The sequence below is a fragment of the Saccopteryx leptura genome, chromosome 7 (genome assembly GCF_036850995.1).
Source record: "Saccopteryx leptura isolate mSacLep1 chromosome 7, mSacLep1_pri_phased_curated, whole genome shotgun sequence".
Lineage (NCBI taxonomy): Eukaryota > Metazoa > Chordata > Mammalia > Chiroptera > Emballonuridae > Saccopteryx > Saccopteryx leptura.
In genome coordinates this window covers 26,748,419-26,772,530 of record NC_089509.1, presented here as the reverse complement: position 1 = coordinate 26,772,530, position 24,112 = coordinate 26,748,419, and the positions used below count along the sequence as shown (strand labels likewise).

General features: G+C 35.0%; 1 pseudogene; it reads right to left on the bottom strand.

The window, feature by feature from the left end:
* Positions 1–9,807: 9,807 nt before the first annotated feature.
* Positions 9,808–10,185, bottom strand: LOC136378972 (transmembrane protein 126A pseudogene; annotated as a pseudogene).
* Positions 10,186–24,112: the final 13,927 nt, after the last annotated feature.

Here is a 24,112-nt window from a genome sequence, read left to right as displayed (position 1 = left end):
AAGTACAAGTTGCAAAAATAAGCAGCTGAAGAACAATTGCTTGTGTTTAATGACTTTTAAATTTCCAAATGATATTAATGATCACTGAGATTTTGTGGAAAAGATTTTTAAAATTTCCCAGAACTATGAAATCCCTGAAAGTGTTCAAAGAGCTAAAAATATTGTCAGAACAACTGCTGTAAATTCAGCAGAAGCAAAAAGGGGTTTTTCAAAGATGAACATATGTTTAGAGAAGAAAACTCGCCTGCTTCTAATATATCAAACACAAGGACTTTTAGTCTGATTGACCTACCTCTAAAGGAGTGGAATACTACTCTACAGTGAGAAAATGGTTTAAGGATAAATCACACAGCTGATGATGCTCGGATAAAAGCAAGGAAAATTGCAAGTGAGGATGCCAATCAAAAAGCAATATAGAAATATCTACCTTAAATAAGTTTTATTGTTTTTTGTCAAATATTATTTAATATTTTTAGTAATATTTAAAAACTCTTTCTTATAACATAACCTAGTTTTGTGTACTTCATTATTATTATTAGTAGTAGTAGTTTTATTTAGACAATCAACTTAAATGGGCTGACATTGGTCCACTATAGCACATAGATTTAGAGAAAATATCTCCAGATTATTTTGACATTTGATTATGTTGTGTACCCATCACCTAAAGTCAAACCATCCTCCTTCACCCTTCATTTGGTTTTCTTTATAACCCTCCCCTCCCACCACCTCCTCCATCTCCTACCTTCCCCTCCCCCTAGTACCCACTGCACTCTTATCTATCTCCATGAGTCTCAATTTTGTGTCCCACCTCTGTATGGAATCATACAGTTTTTAGTTTTTATTCTGATTTACTTATTTCACTCAGTATAATGTTATCAAGGTCCATCCACGTTGTCCTAAATGATCCTATGTCATCATTTCTTATGGCTGAGTAGTATTCCATAGTATATATGAACCACATCTTCTTTATCCAATCATCCATTGAAGGGCTTTTTGGTTGTTTCCACGTCTTGGCCACTGTGAACAATGCTGCGATGAACATGGAGCTGCATGTGTCTTTACATTCCAATGCTTTTGAGTTTTGGGGGTATATACCCAGTAGAGGGATTGCTGGGTCATATGGTAGATCTATTCTTAATTTTTTGAGAAACCACCATACTTTCTTCCATAATGGTTGTACTACTTTACATTTCCACCAACAGTAGATGAGGGTTCCTTTTTCTCCACAGCCTCTCCAACATTTGTTACTTGTCTTGTTGATAATAGCTAATGTAACAGGTGTGAGGTACTATGTCTTGTAGTTTTGATTTGCATTTCTCTAGTAGCTAGTAAAGATGAGCATTTTTTCATATATCTATTGGTCATTTGTATTTCTTCTTGAGAGAAGTGTCTGTTCATGTCAGGCGTCCCCAAACTATGGCCTGTGAGCCGCATGTGGCCCCCTAAGGCCATTTATCCAGCCCCCACTGCACTTCCGGAAGAGGCACCTCTTTCATTGGTGGTCAGTGAGAGGAGCACTGTATGTGGCGGCTCTCCAATGGTCTGAGGGACAGTGAACTGGCCCCTGTGTAAAAAGTTTGGGGACCCCTGGTTCATGTCTTCTTCCCATTTTTTTAATTAGATTGTTTGCTTGTTTGTTGTTGAGTTTTGAGAGTTCTTTATATATTTTGGATAATAGTCTCTTACCTTAGCTGTTATTTAAAAATATCACCTCCCATTTATTTGGCTGTCTGTTTGTTTTGTTGTCAGTTTCTTTTGCTGTGCAATATATATATTAGTCTGATATAATGCCATTCATTTATCTTTGCCTTTACTTCCCTTGCCTTTGGAGTCAAATTCATAAAATGTTCCTTATGGCCAAGGTCCATGAGTTTAATACCTGTGTTTTCTTCTTTGTATTTTATGGTTTCAGATTTTGTACTTAAAATCTTTAATATTTTAATTCATTGAGAATTAATTTTTGTACAAGGAGACAAACTGTAGTTGAGTTTCACTCTTTTGCACGTGGCTCTGTAGTTTTCCCAGCACCATTTATTGAAGAGACTTTCTTTTCTCCATTGTGTGTTTTGGGCCCCTTTATCAAAGATGTTTTGACCATGTTAATGTGGGTTTTTTTCTGAGCTCTTTATTCTGTTCCATTGGTCTGAGTGTCTATATTTCTGCCAATACCATGCTGTTTTGATTATCATGGCTCTGTAATATAATTTGAAGTCAGGTATTGTAATGCACCCAGCTTCATTTTTTCCCCTATAATTACTTTGGCTATTTGGAGTATTTTATGGTTCCATATAAACCTGATGATTTTTTTGTCCCATTTCTTTAAAAAACAACATTGGAATTTTGATTGGAATTGCATTAAATTTGTATATTGTTTTGGGTAATATGGTCATTTTAACTATATTTATCCTTTCTATCCAAGAACAAGGAATATTTTTCCATTTCATTGTATCTTTCTAGATTTTGCTTAACAATGCTTTGTAGTTTTTATTATTTAGGTCCTTTACATCCCTTGTTATGTTTATTCCTAGGTATTTTTGTTATTGTTGTTGCAACCGTAAAGGGATTTTTTTTTTAGCTCATTCTCTGAAGTTTTATTGTTGGCATATAAGAAAGCGATTGACTTCTTTATGTTAATTTTGTATTCTGCAACCTTACTGTATTGGTTTATTGTTTCTAATAGTCTTTCTGTAGAGTTTTTGGGGTTTTCTATATGCAGGATTAATATCATCTGCAAAAAGTGAAACCTTTACTTCTTTTCCAATATGGATGTCTTTTATTTCTGTCTCTTGTCTGATTGCTCTGGCTAGAACTTCCATCATTATGCTGAATAGGAGTGAAGAGAGTGGGAAACCTTGTGTTGTTCCTGATTTTAGAGGAATAGTCCTCAGTTTTTTTCCATTTAGTATGATGTTAGCTGATGGTTTGTCATAAATGGCCTTTATTATCTTGGGATATCTCCTTACATACCCATTTTGCTGAGTGTTTTAAACATAAAATGTTGTATTTTATTGAATGCGTTTTCTGCATCTATTGATAGGGTTATATGATATTTGTTCCTTGTTTTGTTGATATGATGTATTACGTTAATTGTTTCATGTATGTTAACCACTCTTGTGATTCTGGGATGAATCTCACTCGATCATGATGAATTATTTTTTAATGTGAGGTTGTATTCCGTTTGCTAGTATTTTGTTTAGAATTTTTGTATCTGTATTCATTGGAGACCTTGGTCTGTAGTTTTCTTTTTTTGTGCTGTTCTTACCAGGTTTTGGTATGAGGATTATGTTGGCATCATAAAATGTGTTTAGAAGTAACACTTCTTCAATTTTTTGGAAGACTTTGAGTAGTCTAGGAACTAAGTCTTTGAATGTTTGAGAAAATCACTAGTATAGCCATCTGGCCCTGGACTTTTATTTTTTGGAAGGTTTTTGATAGTTGTTTCTATTTCCTTCTTGCTTATCATCTGTTTAGGCTTTCTACTTCTTCATAATTCAGTCTAGGAAGATTATATTGTTCTAGGAATTTATCCATTTCTTCCAGATTGTTAAATTTGGTGGCATATAGTTTTTCATAGTATTCTACAATAATTGTTTGTATATCTATGATATCTGTGGTAATTTCTCCTCTTTTATTTTGGATTTTGTTTATATGAGTCCTTTCTCTTCGTTCCTTAGTAAGCCTTGCCAAAAGTTTGCCAATTTTGTTGACCTTTTCAAAGAACCATCTCTTTGTATTGATTTTTCTATAGTTATTCTGTTCTATATTTCACTTATTCCTGTTTAATTTTTATTATTTCCTTTCTTCTGCTGATTTTGGGTTGCCTTTGTTCTTCTTTTTCTAGTTCCTTAAGATGTGACATTATTGCCTGACTAGGCAGTGACACAGTGGATAGAGTGTTGGACTGGGATGCAGAGGACCCAGGTTTGAGACTCCGAGGTCACCAGCTTGAGCACGGGCTCATCTGTTTTGAGCAAGGCTCACTCATGTAAGCCCAAGGTCTCTGGCTCAAGCAAAGGGTCACTCAGTCTGCTATAGCCTCCCAGTCAAGGCACATATGAGAAAGCAATCAACAAAAAACTAAGGTGCCGCAACAAAGAATTGATGCTTTTCATCTATCTCTCTTTCTGTCTGTCCCTCTCTCTGACTCTCTCTGTCACAAAATAAATAAATAAATAAATAAATAAATAAATAAATAAATAAATAAATAAAAATGCTTTAAAAAAAGCTTAAAGAAAAAGATGTGATGTTAAGTTGTTTAATTCGGCTCTCTTGTTCATATAAGCCTATAATGATATGAACTTCCCATTACCTCTTTTGCTGCATTTCAGAGATCTGATATGTCATGTTGTCATTTTTCTTTGTCTGTATATATCTTTTGGTCTCTGCTTTCATTTCTTCTTTTATCCAGTCAGTTTTTAGAAGTATGTTGTTTAACTTTCACATTTTTGTGAGTTTGTTTACTTCGTTTTTGAAGTTGAATTCTATTTTTAAAGCGTTATGGTCAAAGAATACGCTAGGTATTATTTCAATCTTTCTGAATTTGTTGATATTATTTTTGTGTCACAACATATGGTCAATTCTTGAGAATGTATACTGGAGAAAAATGTATATTCTGATGTTTTGGGATGAAATGTCATGTAGATATCTATCATATTCAATTATTTTAGTGTTTTGTTTAAGGCAAATATTTCCTTATTTATTTTCTGTTTGGATGAATGATCTAGAGCCGTCACTGGTGTATTGAGGTCTCCAAGTATGATTGTGTTTTTGTCAGTTTTTATTTTTAGATCAGTTTTAGATGTCATGTACTTTGGTGCTCCTTGGTTTGGAGGCTATATATTAACAAGTGTTATATCTTCTTTATTCAATGTCCCTTTTATCATTATGAAATGATCATCTTTGTTTCTGATTACCTTTGTTGTCTTGTATTCAGCATTGTTAGATATGAGTATGGCTACATCTGCTTTTCCTTGGATATTATTTGCTTGAGAATTGTTTTCCAGCCTTTTACTTTGAGTCTATTTTTATTCTTGTAGCTTAGATGTGTTTCTTGAAGGCAGCATACAGTTGAATTTTCTTTTTTGATTCATTCTGCTACATTTTTTATTGTTGAGTTTAATTCATTTATGTTTAATGTAATTATTGACACTTGAGGGTTTCCTGCTATTTTATAAAATGCTTTCTAAAAGCTGTATTTCTTGTTTGGGTCTTCTCTTTTTTTCTGTCATTTGTTTTTATTTGGTTGTATTTCATACTTCTTTCCTCTGTTTCTTCTTTTTAAGCCATGTGTTTCAGTAGTGGTATTTTCAGAGGTGGTTACCATTAGGTAATTAAAAGAATATATATAATATTCATTATAGTCAATTATCTCATGAGTGCTTCTGCACTCCATCCTCCCTTGTAACTACTAATTTTTTATTTCTGCCCTTTTTTGTTTTTGTTATCACAGATTATTCTTGTTTTTTTGTGTTCTTGTTGGAGCTTTTACTTGTGATTTTGTTTTGTTTTGTTCTTTGTATCTGGTTGGATAATCCTCTTTAGGATTTCCTGAAGTGGGGGTTTTCTGCTGATAAAATCTCTATCTTCTCTATATCTGTAAATGTTTTTATTTCACCTTCATATTTGAAGGAAAGCTTTGATGGATATAGTATTGTTGGCTGGAAGTTCCTCTCTTTCAGTACTTTAAATATTGAGGTCCACTCTCTTCTGGCTTGCAGAGTTTCTGCTGAGAAATCTGATGATAACCTAATGGGTCTTCCTTTAAATGTTGTAGTCTTCTTTTCCCTGGCTGCCTTAAGAATTTTTTCTTTGTCATTGACTTGTGATAATTTTATTACAATGTGCCTTGTAGTAGGTCTGTTTGGGTTAAGGTAACTTGGTGTTCTGTTTGCTTTTTGGATTTGAGGCTCTAATTCTTTCCACAGGCTTGGGAAATTCTCATTGATTATTTGTTGAATATGTTCTCCATTCCTTTTTCTCTCTCTTCTCCTTCTGATATACCCATCATTCTTATGTTGCTCTTTCTGATGGAGTCAGACAATTCTTGTAGGGCTTTTCTTTTCTTTCTTTAATTCATGAGTCTCTTTCTACTTCTCTCTGTAGTTTTTCTAGTTGCCTGTCTTCTATGTCACTCATTCTCTCTTCTATCTGGCCTGTTCTATTAGCTAAGTTTGTCACCTCATTTTTCAGTTCATGTATTGAGTTTTTCATCTCCGTTAGGTTCCTTTTTATAGTTTCAATTTTCTTGATGAAGTATTTTTTTGTCCTTAAATTGTTTTTTGAGCTCACTAAATTGCCTTTTAGAGCTTTCTTGTATTTCACTGAGTATTTTTAGGACTTCAATTTTGAATTCTCTGTCACTTAACTCCAAGGTTTCCACTTAATTAAAATATTTTTCTAGAGATTTTTCATCATCTATCTGAGCTATGTTTCTGTCTTTTGTATCCATGGTATTTGATTTATTTTTTTCATAATGAAATTTGAGAGTGGTACTGTTAATAACATTAATAAGAGATAATTAAGAAAGTAAAATAAAAGTTGAAAAATACAGTGAAAAGAATGAAAATTCTATAATGATAAATGGAACAAAAATTACAGAGAACAAGGACCAGAAACTGATGAGAGATGACAAAATAGAGAAAAAATGAAGTAAAAAACAAGCAAAATGTCACAAGAAAAAAATATGAGCCTGAAATATAATAATTTGATGATAAATGACAATTGCATGAGAGCTGAAAAATGAAAAAAAAAAAGAATAAAAAATGATAAAGGAGAAGAAACAAAAAAAAGAGTAAAGAGAAAGAAAGGACAAAAAATAAAATACAAAACAAAGAGAAAGAAAAAGAAAAAAGAAAAATAAAAAAACAGAAATAAAGGATTCTGAAATGAAACCCTTGCAAAAAACAAGAATGAAAAATGTAACAAATGTGGATAATGTAGTTCAAAAGAAAAATTATAAAAAAAGAAAAAGGAAAGAAGTAAAATTAACAGAAATGACTAAAACCATTAAAAATGCAATTTTTTTCTGGTTTTGAGAAGTGTCTTCTTCCTTTTTTTGAGAGGTGGCACTGTACTACAAGTTTTGCCTCTGTGCAGCTCTTGGGCAGAGGTAGATTAGGCCTCAGTCTCATTGGCAGGCCAGGCTTGTTAGGGCTTTGTAATTATCTGGCTCTAGTAATGGCAGTCTCAGTTTTTCAGGTGCCTCTCCTCATGTCCCTCCTACTGGAGCCAGAAGCCTGGAGACTTAGCTGTGGGGTCCACCTCAGGTACTGTCCTCTCAGCAAGGGAATCTATGCACAGGCAGGTCCCCCCTGCAGCACTGCTCAAAACAGTTTTGGGGAAGGCAGTGGGAACCACGGCCACCAGTACGAGCAGGCAGGGCGGGGCACAGACCAAAAACCAAGTTCCTTTTTGTTACACACATGCAAAATTCTTTGGGCCAGCGGGCTTATCTGATATGTTTCTGCATGCCGCAGTTTTAATCTCTATGGGCTTTTCCCACTTGGGCTGCTCCATAACCCGTGACAGGCCACGTGTGTGTCCAGCTCCCACAACTGCGCACAGACTGTTGCAGCCCCCTTCAGGTGCCCAACCCATGCATTCTGAGGCCAAGGGTGAGCACCCAGCAGTGGAGATTGTGGTGCCAGTAATGTACAAAGATGCTGGTGCTCCCGCAGGTTCCCAGTGTTGGGGATTGTGGAGAAGGGAGTGTACAAAAATGCTGGCTCTCACGCAGGTGCCCAGCGTTGTTAATTCTGAGTGAAGCACCTGGGCCCACACTTGTGCCCGCTCACTTCCCCCGCTGGTGATGTTAGGTGGAGCCCCTAGCGCTGCTGGCAGTACACAAAGATGCTGTCGCTGGCCCACATGGGCACCTTGTGCTGAAAATTTTAGGTGGATCCCACTCCCCATGTGGTCGCCCAGTGTCCGTGGTCTCAGGCAGAGCCGGTGTGATCTTTCCTTTGTTTATGCATCCGCCCTACCTCCGCTCCATCCCCACTAGCTCAGTCTCTCCTCTTCTGGCTCCACACAGAAATGCCTTAATTCGGATCAGCATGGAAAGCAAAATACCCCCTCCTCCGTCTTACATATTTAGCCACTTTTCATCCAATCATACCTTTGTCTGGTGTGTGTAAATTTCAGGTGCTCCTAAGGTTTTTTTTTTTCTTCTTCTTCTCTGTGTTTAGTTGTACATTTGTTGAAATTTCAAGGAGAGAGATTGGGAGAATCTCTTATGTCACTATTTTTCTGATGTCACTCACCATGTGTACCTCTTTTATTGTCCTTATTTAAGTATAAAATTCATGAAATAATGAACTATTTTTAGGTATTTTTTATGATTAAAATGGTCATTAAGGCAGAGAACCAGTTGTTATTATGAATCCCATCAATGAATTACTTATATGTTAAAAGTGCTTTAAAAAACACTCCTATAAGAGTTATTTTTATAATTCACCCAATATTATTTATTTTTAAATTATTTGATTTATTATTGGTTCATTTTTGCTCTCATTTACTTGTGTATTCCTTTATTTAACAAATATATATTTAGCCCTCTCTGTGAAAGGTAGCATTCCCCATGTTTGAGATTCATCAGAAAAAAAAAAAAAGAAAAGAAGAAAAGAAAGAAAAAGAAAGAAAGAAAAAAAAAGAAAGGAAGGAAGGAAGGAAGGAAAAAAAAAAAACAACCACCACAAAAACTCCAATCTTGTGGAACTTACCATTTAGTGGGAATAAGCAAGCAATAACTTTGTAAATAAGAACTATATGTATAGGATGTTGAATGCGGTTAAAACTCTGAAAAAATAGAGCAAATAAGGAATGAGCAAGTAGACTATTCTACTGGTTATTGGCTCTTGCATAGCACAATATTGTTCACATGATGTATGCTTTGCTTCCTATTCCTCATAGTGAATAATATTGTCAAAAGATTGATCTCATACACACATGTCCAATTTACTTTTTTCTTTACATATTTATTTTTATTATTCCCACTTTCATCGTAGTGAATTTTTTAAAACTACTATATCAACACTTACCCAGCCTTTGCAGTTTTCTGACATAATGGAAACAATGATATTCTCAAAAACAAGATCATATCCAGAAAATATACCATTGCACTCTTTTGTTATTTTATGTTTCTTTCATAACACTTATAGCAAACAATATTCTCTTTTTAAACTAAGTTTTATTTCTCTTACAATAAGTTTTTAGTTTGAGAAAGACAGGCTTATATATTCTTTAATCGCTTGCTTTTTTGTTTTTTATTACTATTCCCAAACATATCATTGGCAGTTAAAGCAATTTTTGAAATAAATTTAATGAATGTATTTGTAAATATTTATGATAGTGTACCCAACCATGAGAACTTGCTCCATGGGAAGAATGTCCATGAACCTAAACGCACATGATTTAGATGGAAAATCTAAATATTCGTCTTTGCCTTATAAAATTGTGTATATGGTGTTGAGACAGAACCTTCTATCTTCACTGACTTTATTGCTGTTTATTTGACTGTATCAAGAGGCAGGAGGAAAGATATGGTAGACATGTTTCAAGACTTAGAATTGATTAAATTGATTAAACTATATTAAATTATATTGTTATATTGTAGAGATGAAAGTTTTTTAAAAAATTTAGAGGAAAACGAAGATTGTGATAGAAAAATAAAAATATAAAAGACAAGCCTTTGTTTGGGGTAATAGGAGAATCATTGTCCTCTGAGCTTTGTGATAATGAAATCTAGAATCAAATGCCCCATTGCTTTTTAACTTTTTTTTAGAGTTTTATTTTTGTGTATACATTTGCTTAACAATCATGAATTGCTTGAACAGGTTCAGGTACTTGAACAGCCTTTTTAAGTAGTTTAAATCGTTTAAAACCAAAGTATGCTACAAATCCAGTCTGGAGTAAAATGGGAAATAACTTTCTAAACAGGCTTAAAAATCCTGATCCAGTAGATTGCGACATTTCCTTTTTCTGGTAGCAGGGCAGAGGCATACCTGGCTGCTTGGCCACTATTTACCAGTATAGCCAAGAAAACAGGGTACAGACCACCAAAAACAAGTCCACCCAATCCACCCTGTGTTATGGTATAAGTCGTACAATTTAAATCACCTGCATTCAATGGTAAACCTACAAACCGTTGTAAGATATATTCAATATCAAAAATGGGATCCCTGCCATTGGTCAACCAGCAGCTGTAGGGGCCTATGTCACATTTAAGACACACCAAAAAAAGGCTCTTTGCTATTAGGCCACAGAGAGCAGTATTAAGTTGAATATATGTTGATCTATGTTCAAGTCAAATTTTCTCTGTTCTTGGAAATTGGCTGATTTTTCTGGTTATAATATCGAAAATTTGTTATTTCTTGATGATACCATCTAGTTCATGATTTTCTACCTTGTATCTTATGCTTTCCTTCTAACAGTCAGTGAGTGCTTCCTTTCTGACTGCTTTTTTTGATGGTGAGGTGTAAGCTGACCTTGTCACTGGTAGGGAGGTTGTCATCTAAAATGCTAGACAGTTAGGAAATTCATGAGGCTAGTTTTGGGTCAGTGGACTCTGAAATGAACCACATGGATCAGCCATTGGAAAAAATAAATTAAAAAACCCTGCTGTTTCTACATGCTTTTTGTTAATCACAAACTTTTACTTCATTTGTTTTAAAGTTTCAATTCAGTCACATTTCTGCAGAGGCAGTTTTAGGGAGAGGCTGACATTAACCCTTTGTCAAAAAGTTAAAGTGGAGGGCTATGCTTCCCCACCCTGACACCCTCCCTACTCTCAAGTGCCTGTAACTGTTCATAGCTGTTATGGTCCAAAGGTTTTGGGAGCCTAGGGAGGAGATGGAAGGTGAAGCAGGTGTGCAGGCAGGTGTTCAATATTGATAATTATAGCAACAACAGTCACAGCAAGAATAAAAAAAAATGCTTACTTTGTTCTAAGTGATATAATGTATCAGTTACTTAATTCTCCTAGTGCTATAAAGTAATACTATTATTAATATGTAAATCATAAAAACATGTAATAGAAAGAGAAAATATATCAAGAGAGGGCCTGCCACTTTAACCTTGGCTCATAGTCATCATAATAGTAATATTAAAAGGGGTGCATTCAAGTTGATTCTCATTAAGTCATGAAGACCATCATATTTGCTGTAAAGTAGTATTTGTTGAAGGTTCCTTCAGAGTAGCTTATAGGCAAGTTTACTCTGGAACATAAAACAGCAAAAAAGTTTCTGTTAAAATTTAAGAGTTGTAAATTATCTAGTTGGATTAGAATATTAATTTTCCAAAAGACTTTGTCTTAATTATTGGATATTCTGCATTTCCCATTCTCCTGGGAGCTTCCTTATGAAATGCTCAGAAGAATGCTAACTTATGAAAGGATTTGTACCAACATAAATTATCTATTAGTTCATAGGGTTTTCCCAGAGAATATGAACTTTGCTGATCAATTTCCTTTCAGTATAATAAGAGATAGTTGGGGGCTATATACCTTGGTTACTTCATTTTCAGTCATTACCACAAATAAAAACCAAGACAAAGTTACTTGAACCTAAGGTATCTATCCTTAATACTCCCTCTCCCATCCTGATGTACGTCTAGGAAAGAAAAAAGGGTTGCTTTTTTTTTATATTGAAAATTTAGTGTCAAAAGTGGGCTTCATTAACTATTTTTTATAAAATGTTTGTAGATAAAAGAGAAAGCTTGAGAGAGAGAAACAGAGAGAGAAAGAGAGATCAGGAAACATGACTGCCCAGTTGTATAACTAGGCAAAGATTCAGTGTAATTGGGAGGGTGATTCTGACCGTCTTTACTGTCAACATACATTGCTATTGTCAAATAGATTTGGCAGTGGTCTCTACTGATTTTAAATTGCCTTTGTACACAGAATCAACTAAATTTTAGTAATATTTTTATATACTCTCATAATTTCACCTCTTTATTTTCATTTTCTTAGGGTTCTATCAGAGGAAAATGTATATTTTCTGAACTGGTTTAACCTTTTCATAAGTAATTTTAAAATAAGAACATTTGTTGCTTAAAGATATAAATATCAACCAACAGTCACTAACATAAAAAATCTCTAGGTGGCTTCTACAGTTATTGGGGTGAAGATTTAATGAAGCAGAAATTTCATAAACATTCTAAGACAAAATGTGAAATGCAATCTCAAAATGACATATTTATTGTGAAAAATTTGTTTTGCATTTACTTCACCAGAAAACCTTAAAACATTAAAGAGAGTTCTAAAGGGAGAATTATATATACACAGAATAAAAGTACCAACAAGTATCTAATTATTTAGGCTTTAACATCAACAAAATTTTTTCATTAGCTTGTTAATGAAAGGATTTGTACCAGTAGCTTGTTAGCTGCTAATTTTTTTTCTTGCATGTGTCTTGGTCCAGTGTACAAAATGTCAAACCTCTTTGAAGGCCTAATCAATATATTTCTATGAGGTTCACAGGTACAACACAAGTGGGCTTAAATATACTTAATCTTTTCCCCTTGTTTCTTTTGATAGTATATGCTGTGTTTATGTTACTATATAGTTAAGGAAAATATGTATGTATCAAAAACCCTAAATGTATGGGTAGTACTACAAACAATAGAAAATAGCACTGAATACAATATTAATTCCCTCTACCAAAAACCCAAGCTTCTTGCCTGCAAATGGAATTTAAAAAGAAGAAAAAGAAAAGAAAAAAAGTAAAAAATTAAAAATAAAAATAAGAAAGGAAAATGCATTCTATATGTAAAGGAGTCAAAAACATGTTTTAATTTTTGTCAAATATACTTTTCAAAAGAAGTCACCTAAAGCAACTGTCATAAAACTCAAGTGATCTAATTGCCTTGGTGAGAATAGTTCATCAAACTCTTTCATTAAGTTTCCCAAGTTGTAGAAGGAAAAATCTGCTATGCTGACATATTTTCCTGCCTGAGGAGAAAGGACAACCTTCTCTAAGCCGTCTTTAGAGAAACCTATAAGATTTCAGATCTTACAAACTTTTTACCCCTCAGAATTTTTAATTTTCCCCTAATAGATGAATGTACATTATGTTTCCCTGTTTTAATGCAAACTTTTAAAAACAAGTCATTACACCATCATTTCATTGTACAGATCATAAAAACAATTAGATTTCTACACACAGCCAATAAATATATATTCATTATTGATTCAAGCTGACTGAACATTCAGGTCTTACAAAATTATAAAAGGTTTTTTTTATCTGTATAATTTTATTTATACAACTTGGACAACTACATCACATTTCAAATACCTTCAAATATGCTTTTCAATCAATAAATAAATATTTACTGAAGGTTTCTGTGTACTCAGTAAGGCACTGGATGAATCATAATAGTGTGGAATAAATCCTTGAAATCTAGTTTCATTCCAGTTTTATGGAAAACATTTTTTCGAGCTATGTTTATTCCAATCTCCAGATAAATCTCATTTTTGCATCAAACGTGACACATTTCAAATGCGGTTTGAGATCATCATTTAATATTATACTATTTTTAAGAATAAAAATGTAAAATACTCAGTATCTTTTGAAAACAGGTATGATGTATGGTTGCTTTTTCCTAGAATACATTAATATATATATGTAAAGTTGAGATGTTATAGCCTATGTTTAATTTACTTACTTGTTAAGTAAATATTGAGAAAAATTAAGTATTAATATAATATATAATTAATACTATTTATTTAACAAATATTCATTATAAAATATTATTATAAAAGTTAATGGATATATCAAGTAAGCTGAACAAAATGCCTAGATTCAGGCATGTGTGTGTGTGTGTGTGTGTGTGTGTGTATAAATCTATACTGAATTCATATACATATATTGAGTATTTTATAAAATTGTCATCTTAAAGATGTAGAAAATATTTTTTGTGTGTGTGATAGAGACAGAGAGAAAGACAGAGAGAGGGACAGGTAGGAACAGACAGGAAGAGAGAGAGATGAGAAGCATCAATTCTTCGTTGCAGCACCTTAGTTTTTCATTGATTGCTTTCTCATATGTGCCTTGACCGAGGGGATACACCAGAACGAGTGACCCCTTGCTCAAGTCAGAGACCTAGGGCTTAAGTTGGTGAACCCTGCTCAAACCAGATGAGCCCATGCTCAAGCCGGTGACTTCAGGGTTTCAAACCTGGGTCCTCCATGTCCAGTCTGATGCTCTGTCCATTGCACCACTGCCTGATCAGGGGAAAATGATTATTTTCTAATACCTAATGATGAGTGGCTGACATTTATGAAGTGACAACTTAGATACCCTATTTTACCAAGTAAAATAATTTCTAGATGTATTTAATTTATATTAACAATGAAATTTTAAGGTGACTTAAAAAATTGAATGCATCTTAAGTTAGGAACACATCAAGAGGAGCCAAAAAGAAAAAAGATATATTTTTAATATGGCAAAAAATAATCAAACTAAGAGTCAAGAACTTTTAAAATATGTGCAGTACATGTAATAAAGATCTACTGATCTTACTAAACAGTGAATATGCAAAATTCTTTGGAGTCCATTTATAGTTGAGAACAAAAGACCCAATAATTGTACAAAGGCATTGAGAACAAAAGACATCTCAAAATGTTAATTCTCTTTACTTGCATGGAAGCCAATGAATACACACAAAGGAACTTTGGTCTAAGTATTTATAGAAATAAAAATAATTTCATGTTTCTAATTGTTCATTTCTGTTGTCAATCAAAACTTGCAAAAATATGTAAAAAGCAATTTGAATTTAGGTAAAAATTTATATATTTTCTTTTTTCAACTTCCTTGGACTAGAATATTATCACTAGTTCTGCATGTAAATGACTGCAGATGTTGTCATTGAATTATCTTCTTTACATAGCTAAATACTGCTTATTTTTTATTCATTTTCCCCAATCCTTTGTGTATGATTTATTTTATTGTGCTATACACTAAAAGGAAAAAGTAAAAAAACAGTAAACAGAAATAGTGAAAACCAAAAGTATGAAATTACATAATGTGAGATGGTTGCATTTAGATCTACCACTGGGAATCAAAGACTGAAACTAATAAAAAAGTTGGAGAACAGTGCATTAATATAATAAGGCAGAGGTGAGAGGATAGCAGACAGAAAGGCCCCAGATCACCATGGGGCTTGTTATGTTTAAGGAGCTGCAAGAAGGGACAGATGGCTAGATGACTGTGGAGATAATGCATCCATGGCTTTAGATGAACTAGGAGAGATCGTCAAGGTTTAGATTATGCAGCCCTTAGGTCAAGTCTAGGTGGCATCTGAACTTGTTCAAAGGGTGTTGAGAAGTCATTAAATAATTTTAAGACTGGGTGAGTGACGTGATTTATGATTTTAGTTTGCTTTGGTAATCTTGTTTCTAGCTGGGATGGCCCTGACGATAATTACTACTAAACGTGGACAAAGTATGCAAAGCAGCTGTTGGAAAGCACTGGAGAGCACCGAGACAAGCAGGAGGGAGGAAGCAGAACTAATGTTCCTTGGGCACTTTGGCTGTCTTATCTGAAAGTACGTTATAGTTTTTAATTCATAAAAATAGAAACAAACAGAAAATTTGACAGGGATTAGGTTGGTACTTAAAAAATGGATGTGACTTTAGAAAGTAAAATCCTAGAGAGAAGGAACGTAAGAAAAGTGAGTACAAAAATATGCATACCAATTTCTCTGAAGTGGTTGGCTAATCATTGAGCTATGCCTATGAGTGCAAGATTCCAAGAAACATAGCAAAAAATAGTGGCTAAAAAGCCAAACAGATAAGTAGGGATTTGAAATACACAGTCTGGAGAGGCAGACACTGGCATTCAGACACGGCCAGGATGGAGAGGTCATGTGAAGAAACTTCAAGCCCTTCCAGCCAAAACCATAGAAGTCTAGCAATAAGACATTGTTGGAGGAGCACAGCCTTAAAGAACTATGGTGTAGGAGTTGGGGCAAACTGGTATAAATGTTTAGAAACAGAGTTCATTGAGTGTCTGAAGACAGTCAGAAAGGAAGAAGTTGATGGGATTGACTAAAAAAAAAACAGGTTGTTTTTCTTATAATAGGAATATTCAAGATTCATGGAGAGAAAATGAACAGTATTTCTGGCAGTCTCCGAAGTGTGCACTCTGAATCTTAGTTTAGAATAAAATCTATTGATTTAAAAGTATTTTCTTGAATTGGTATCTGTTTCTAGAAAATTTGCTCTATATTCTTTTTCTGGATTTGAGGTATGCATTAGTCAGTGTTTTCCAGAGAAACTGAACCAACAGAATGCATATGGGGATTTACTATAAGAAAAAGGCTCATACAATTATGGAGGCTGGCTACTACAAAATGTACAATAGGGGCTGGCAGCCTCGAGACCAAGGATTGCTGACAGTGGGACTCTAGTTCATAGGCCAGCAGCCTGGACACCCAGAAGAGCCAGTGGTGTCTATAAAGCCCAAAGGCATTCAGCTGGAGAATTTCATCTTGTTGGAGGGAGGCCAGTCTTTTTGTATGATGCGAGCCTACACTTGATTGCATGTGTACAACTCAGAATGTTTACTCATGTGCCTTTTTATGTATTGGGTCTCTCCCCATGCCAGGTAACCATTGCTTTGATTTCTATTACCAGTTTTCCCTGTTCTATAGCTATATGTAAATGGAATTTTAAATATCTGGCTTCTTTTGCCCAAAATGATTTCTGTTCGGATTCATCCATTCCTTAATCATGCTTTTATTTATATTTCTAGCTAATATTCCCATATATATATATTTATATATATATAAATATACAGAATTTTAAAATCATTTACATTTTAATTTATTCCCAGTTTTTAATATTATAAATATAATGGTAATAAACATTCATTTACAAATATTTTGGGTAGCATACATTTTGATTTCTCTTGGAAAAATGTTTTAGGGTGAACATTCTAGATTATGGGGTAGGCATATTTTATTTTTATAGTGAACTGTCAAATAATTTTCCAAGTGATTGTACCTGTTTCTCTGTCACTAGCAGTAAATGGCTTCACATGCTCGCTTATACTTGATATTGGCATTCTTTTCTTTTGTTTTTTTTTAGGTATTCTAGGAATGTGGTCTTATATTTTCATGATGAATAACAATATTAAACACCTTTTATGTATTTCTTAATCAACTAATTGTATGTTTTTTGGGAAATTATCAAGTCTTTTGCCTATTTTTTGTGCTGTTCTTTATCATATATGAGCATTGCAAATATTAATATCCCAGGCTGTTGTTAACATCTTAATTTTCTTTCCAGTGGTTCCTATTGGTGAGCACACATTTTGTTGTCTTACTGTTGGTACTCTTTGTGTTCTTGAGAAATCTTTGTCTAATGTAACATCACAATTATATTCTTCTTTATTATTCTAAAAGCTTTATATTTTGAGCTTTTACATTCTTTTCTATCATTCATTTTGAATTATTTTCTTCACAACATTGAGGGTAATTGGCATACATTAATGTGCACATATTGTGCAAGAAGCCAGGCATGGCATCTTAAGATAGTCTAGTGTCTCATTCTAATAGAAATTATGTCTTTTTGCACTTCTAAGCACACATTTTAACTTATACTTGCTAAGCATATTTTATTTCATCAGTCTGATGAATACTTTCAGGTCTTGAATCACTATTTTATTTAGTCTGTTATCTCAAGTTTTAAAGTGAGGCAGTAGATTTTATCTCTTTCTATTTGATAAGCCACACATTGGTCAAGGATAAAGGGTAACTATGAGGTTTACCCTGCTTTTCAAAGACTGCTATATTATTTTTCTTTTCTAATTGTGGTTAAAATATATATATAATATGTATTTGACATCAAATTAATTATTTTAATCATTTTAATGTACTTTTATTGGCATTATGTACACTCACATTTTTGTGCAAACATCACTACAATCTATATCCAGAAATTTTCTTCATCCCATGTTGGGGACCGAATAAATAAACAGAGTATTTTTGCAATCTGGACAGAGGTGCTGGGCCCAAACCCCACCTCATTCGCCTAGTGAACAAAGGCTACACCTGATTCTCATTTGTCTCACCCATGTTCTCCGGAGGAGGCTGGAAGCTAGTTTCTTATTAGTGTAAAGTAGATTTGGATGGTATGGTGGGTGTTGTCTTTGAGTTGCCTTGGAAACTTAATTGAATTGCTGATGGACCATATTTTGTTCTATGAATAAAAGTAGATGTGCTTCTGGGAGCAGGCACGTTATGGCTAAAGAACAGTAGAGACTGTTTGCCGTGGTGTCCTTCTGAACCCATCTGTGTGTGTGTGTACATATATATATATGTATATATATAGATATAGATATAGATATAGATATAGATATAGATATAGATATAGATATATAGATATAGATATAGATATATCTTTAAGTCCCTGTCTATCATTTATTTCAATTCCACACCTTTTCCCGTTCGAAGACCTCGTAATAGACTTGTCGTGGCTGGACTGTGACAATCCCAGACTGAGACTCTGTACTCATTATATATATAATAACAATCCCAGACTGAGACTCTGTACTCATTATATATATAATAACTCACAGAAAGAAAGACACAGAAAGAGACAAAAAGAAAAGAAAGGGAAGAGATGAGAAGCAACAACTTGTAGTTGCATCACTTTAGTTGTTCATTGATTGTTTCTCATACATTCCTTGATGGGGGACCATCAACTTAGCCAATGATCCCCTGTTTAAACCAGAGACCTTGGGCTCAATTCAGCGACCTTGGGATCATGCTAATGATTCTGCCCTGAAGCAGGATGAGCCCGCACTCAAGCTGGCAACCTTGGGGTTTTGAGCCTGGATCCTCAGTGTTTCAGGTCAATGATCTATCCATTCTACCACCACCAATCAGGCTCAGTAAATTCATTTTTTTTTTGTTTTCTGAAGTTATTATAAGTGGATTTTTAATTTTTAATATTTTTATTTTAATTTAATTTATTGGAGTGATACTGGTTAACAAAATTGTGCAGGTTTTAGGTGCACAATTCTACAACATATCATCAGTACATTGTACTGTGTGTTCACCACCCCAAGTCAAGTCTCCTTCCATCACCGTTTCTCTCGCTATGCCCTTCTCCACCTCCTCTCCCAGCCTCTCCCAGCAGTCAACACAGTTGTCCATGTAAATGGGATTTTTAAAAATTTACCTTTAATTGCTTGTTTCTAGGAATTTTGTTCAAATAAGCTTCCTTTAAGCACAAGGTAAAGCATAGTTACAGATACTGGGAAAACACACCGTATCTATGTCCCTGGCACATGACAATGATTTTCTGCCTTATTTAAAGTAGCTATAATACGTGTCTTTTTAAAATGTCAAAAGAAAGAATGGAAAGATCAGATAGTGTTTCTCTAAGAATGTGTTAGGCCAACATCATGGTCAAAAAAGAATACAGATTTGCTGATTTCCACTCCCAGGCTCTCAAGGGGAATGGTTATGAAAACAATACCTAAGTTAGTAAGTACTAAACAGCTGCCAACAGAGATGTGGTGTTTATTCGCAGGTAAAGAAGACTAAAGTCCTTTCAATTATACTTACAAAGAAGTATAATATTTCCTTTTATAACTATTCATAATATTTAAAGGTCATTCTGACATTAGGATCTTTGTTAAGTACAGAAACGCACTTACAGGCCCTTTATCGCTGTAGCACTGTCATCAGTGGCTTTGTGTTCAATAGAACATTTTGATACATCTTTACAGGGATTGTAAAAAATTCAGATTGATTGTGTACCACTTGACATATTTCTAGCTCTGAAATTCTTTGTGAAAAAGTAAGTAACTTAAAACTGGTTTTTTGTTTTGTTTTGTTTTTGTATTTTTTTGAAGTTAGAAGCGCGGAGGCAGTCAGACAAACTCTTGCATATGCCCAACCGGGATCCACCCAGCATGCTCACCAAGGGGTGATGCTCTGCCAATCTGGGGCATTGCTTCATTGCACTCAGAGCCATTCTAGCACCTGAGACCGAGTCCATGGAGCCGTCCTCAGCACCAGAGCCAACTTTTGCTCCAATGGAGACTTGGGTGCAGGAGGGGAAGAGAGAGACAGAGAGGAAGGAGAGAGGGAGGGGTGGAGAAGCAGAGAGGCCAATGCTCTACCGCTGAGCAAACTGGCCATGGCCTTAAAACTCTTTTGAACAATTTATCAGCTATATCTTGTTTTATGAATGAATCACAGTATTTAACAGTTGTAATGAATAGTACATAATCATAGAGAAGCTTTGTCTCCCACTGATCCCATATAGATTTAATAAGGGCTACATCTTCAATCCCTGATTTTGTTCAAGATGTTTCTATAAAGTAAAATAGTTTTTGGTCACTTTGAATAAAATGTAACATTTCAAATTAGAAAATAACCCAATTCTATATAGTAATCAAAATATTGAGGCCCTGGCCGGTTGGCTCAGCAGTAGAGCGTCGGCCTGGTGTGCGGGGGACCCGGGTTCGATTCCCGGCCAGGGCACATAGGAGAAGCGCCCATTTGCTTCTCCACCCCCCCCTCCTTCCTCTCTGTCTCTCTCTTCTCCTCCCGCAGCCAAGGCTCCATTGAAGCAAAGATGGCCGGGGCGCTGGGGATGGCTCCTTGGCCTCTGCCCCAGGTGCTAGAGTGGCTCTGGTCGCGGCAGAGCAACGCTCGGGAGGGGCAGAGCATCACCCCCTGGTGGGCAGAGCGCCGCCCCTGGTGGGCGTCCCGGGTGGATCCCGGTCGGGCGCATGCGGGAGTCTATCTGACTGTCTCTCCCCGTTTCCAGCTTCAGAAAAATACAAAAAAAAAAAAATATTGAGTTGCATTTCACATCATTTTTATCCTTGGCTGAGATATGTTTCTCCACCATCTCTGTTTGAGATTTGTTTCAGCTGAAAATACCTACAGTTGGAAAAAAAGAGTGGCTGGCCTTCCATTAGGCCCTTTCACATCTCTTCCCTGAGTTGCTAACAGAGGTATCTGATACTGGGAGGAAGACTCCAAGAAGAAGACTTGTGTGGACAGAATGAAAGAGAGAAAAAGAAAGTTCTTATCTACTTGATAATCTTAAAAGCTGGCTTCTTACTTTCTTAGATGTGTAGGTATGTCACTCTGCCTTTCTCTTCTGAATGCTTTTGTCTTATTCTGAGCACCCAGGATATCATTTTATCTCCCATAATATGGGTGGTGGCATCTCCATGCTGATTAATATAAAGACCTTAAATATGTCTTAAATAATGTCTGTCAGTAGATGAATCTTTTTTTTTAATTTTAATTTAATGTGTTTACATAGATTCTAGTGTTGCCTCGGATGCATCCCTCCTCCCCTGTATTCCCCTCAACATCTCCCTTGCCCCCTCCCCATAGCGCCCTCTGCCCTTCCCTTCAGGTTTATCCCATCCTATCATCCCCCTTCCCTCTGTCCTTTTTCCTCTGGTCCCTTTGATCCCTCCTCTGTCTCAATTTCGTTCCTCAGTTCACATTGTTCATTTAATTCTGCAAATAAGTGAGGTGATATGATATTTTTCTTTTTCTGCCTGGCTTATTTCACTTAACATAATAGTTTCCATGTCCATCCATGTTGTCACAAAAGGTAAAATTTCCTTCTTTTTCATGGCGCCATAGTATTCTATTGTATATATGTACCACTGCTTTTTAATCCACTCGTCCACTGACAGACACTTGGGCTGTTTCCAGATCTTCACTATTGTGAACAATGCTGCCATAAACATGGGAGTTCATTTCTCCTTTTGAAACAGTGCTATGGTGTTGTTGGGGTATATTCCTAAAAGTGTAATAGCTGGGTCAAAAGGCAGTTCAATTTTTAATTTTTCAAAAAATCTTTATACTGTTTTTCACAGTGGCTGTACCAATCTGCATTCCCACTAGAAGTGAAGGGGGGTTCCCTTTTCTCCACATCCTGGCCAGCACTTATTCTGTGTTGTTTTGTTGAGCACCATTCTGACTGGTCTGAGGTGGTATCTTATTGTAGTTTTAATTTGCATTTCTCTAATGATTAGTGATGTTGAGCATTATTTCATATGCCTGTTGGCCATCTGTATGTCCCATTTGCAGAAGTATCTATTTATTTATTTTTGCTCATTTTCTGATTGGATTGTTTATCTTCCTGGTGTTGAGTTTTACAAGTTCTTTATAAATTTTGGTTATTAACCCCTTATCAGATGTATTGTTGAATATGTTCTCCCATTGTATAGTTTGTCTTTTTATTCTGTCCTTATTGTCTTCAGCTGTGCAAAAGCTTTTTAGTTTGATATAGTCCTATTTGTTTATCCTGTCTTTTATTTCATTTGCCTGTGGAGATAAATCAGCAAATATATTGCTGCGAGAGATGTCAGAGAGCTTACTGCCTGTGTTTTCTTCTAAGATGCTTATTGTTTCATGGCTTACATTTAAATCTTTTAGTCATTTTGAGTTTATTTTTGTGAATGGTGTAAGTGGGTGGTCTAGTTTCATTTTTTTACAGACAATTGTCCACTTTTCCCAAAACCATTTGTTAAAGAGACTGTTTTTACTCCATTGTATGCTTTTACCACCTTTTTCAAATATCAATTGTCCATAAAGGTGTGGGTTTATTTCTGGGTTCTCTGTTTGGTTCCATTGATCTATATGCCTGTTCTTCTGCCAGTATGAAGCTGTTTTGAGAACATTGGCCTTGTAGTATAACTTGATATCAGAAAGTGTGATGCCTCCCACTTTATTCTTCCTTTTCAAAATTGCTGAGGCTATTCATGTTTGTTTTCGATAACATATAAATTTTTGGAATATGTGTTTTAGATCTTTGAAGTATGTCATTGGTATTTTAATTGATATTGCATTGAATTTATAAATTGCTTTTGGTAATATAGACATTTAAATGATGTTTATTCTTCTAACTATGAGCACGTTATGTGCTTCCATTTGTTTGTATCTTCCTTGATTTCTTTTATCAATGTTTCATAAATTTCCGAATATAAGTCTGTAATCTCCTTGGTTAAATTTACTCCTAGGTACTTTATTTTTTTGGTTGCAATAGTGAAGGGGATTGTTTCCTTAATTTCTCTTTCTGAAAGTTCATTGTTGATGTATAAAAATGCCTCTGAATTCTGAGTATTAATTTTATGTACTGCAACCTTGCTGAATTCATTTATCAGGTCCAGTAGTTTTTTGGCTGACTTTAGAGTTTTCTATATATTATATCATATCATCAGCAAATAATGATAGTTTTACTTCTGCTTTTCCAGTTTGGATGCCTTTTATTTCTTCTTCTTGTCTGATTACTGTGGCAGAACTGTGTTGAATAAGAGTGGTGAAAGGGGGGCAACCCTGCCTTGTTCCAGATCTTAAGGGGATTGCTTTTAATTTTCGCACATTGAGTATGATATTGGCTGTGGGTTTGTCATAGATGGCTTTTATTATGTTGAGGTATGATCCCTGTATTCCCACTTTGCTGAGAGTTTTGATCATGAGTGGGTTCTGGATTTTATCAAATGCCTTTTTCTGCATCTATTAAAATTATCATGTGGTTTTTCTCCTTCCTTTTGTTTACGTGATGAATCACATTGGTTGATTTGTGAATATTGTACCAGCCTTGCCTCCCAAGAATAAATCCCACTTGATCATGGTGTATGATTTTTTTTTTTATATTGCTGGATCCGGTTTGCTAATTTTTTGTAGAGGATTTTAGCATCTAAATTTATCAGGGATATTGGCCTATAATTTTTTTTTCTTTGTATTGTCTTTGCCTGGTTTTAGAATTAGAATTATGCTTGCCTCATAAAAGGAGCTTGAAAGTCTTCCTTCCTCTTGAATTTTTTGAAATAGTTTAAGAAGGATAGGAGTTAGTTCTTCTTTGAATATTTGGTAGAATTCACTTGTGAAGACATCTGGCCCTGGGCTTTTGTTTGTTGGGAGTTTTTTGTTTGTTTGTTTGTTTTTGTTTTGTTTTGTTTTGTTTTTTGCATTTTTCTGAAGCTGGAATTGGGGAGGCAGTCAGGCAGACTCCCGCATGCGCCCGACTGGGATCCACCCGGCATGCCCACCAGGGGGCGATGCTCTGCCCATCTGGGGTGTTGCTCTATTGCAACCAGAGCCATTCTAGAGCCTGAGGCAGAGACCA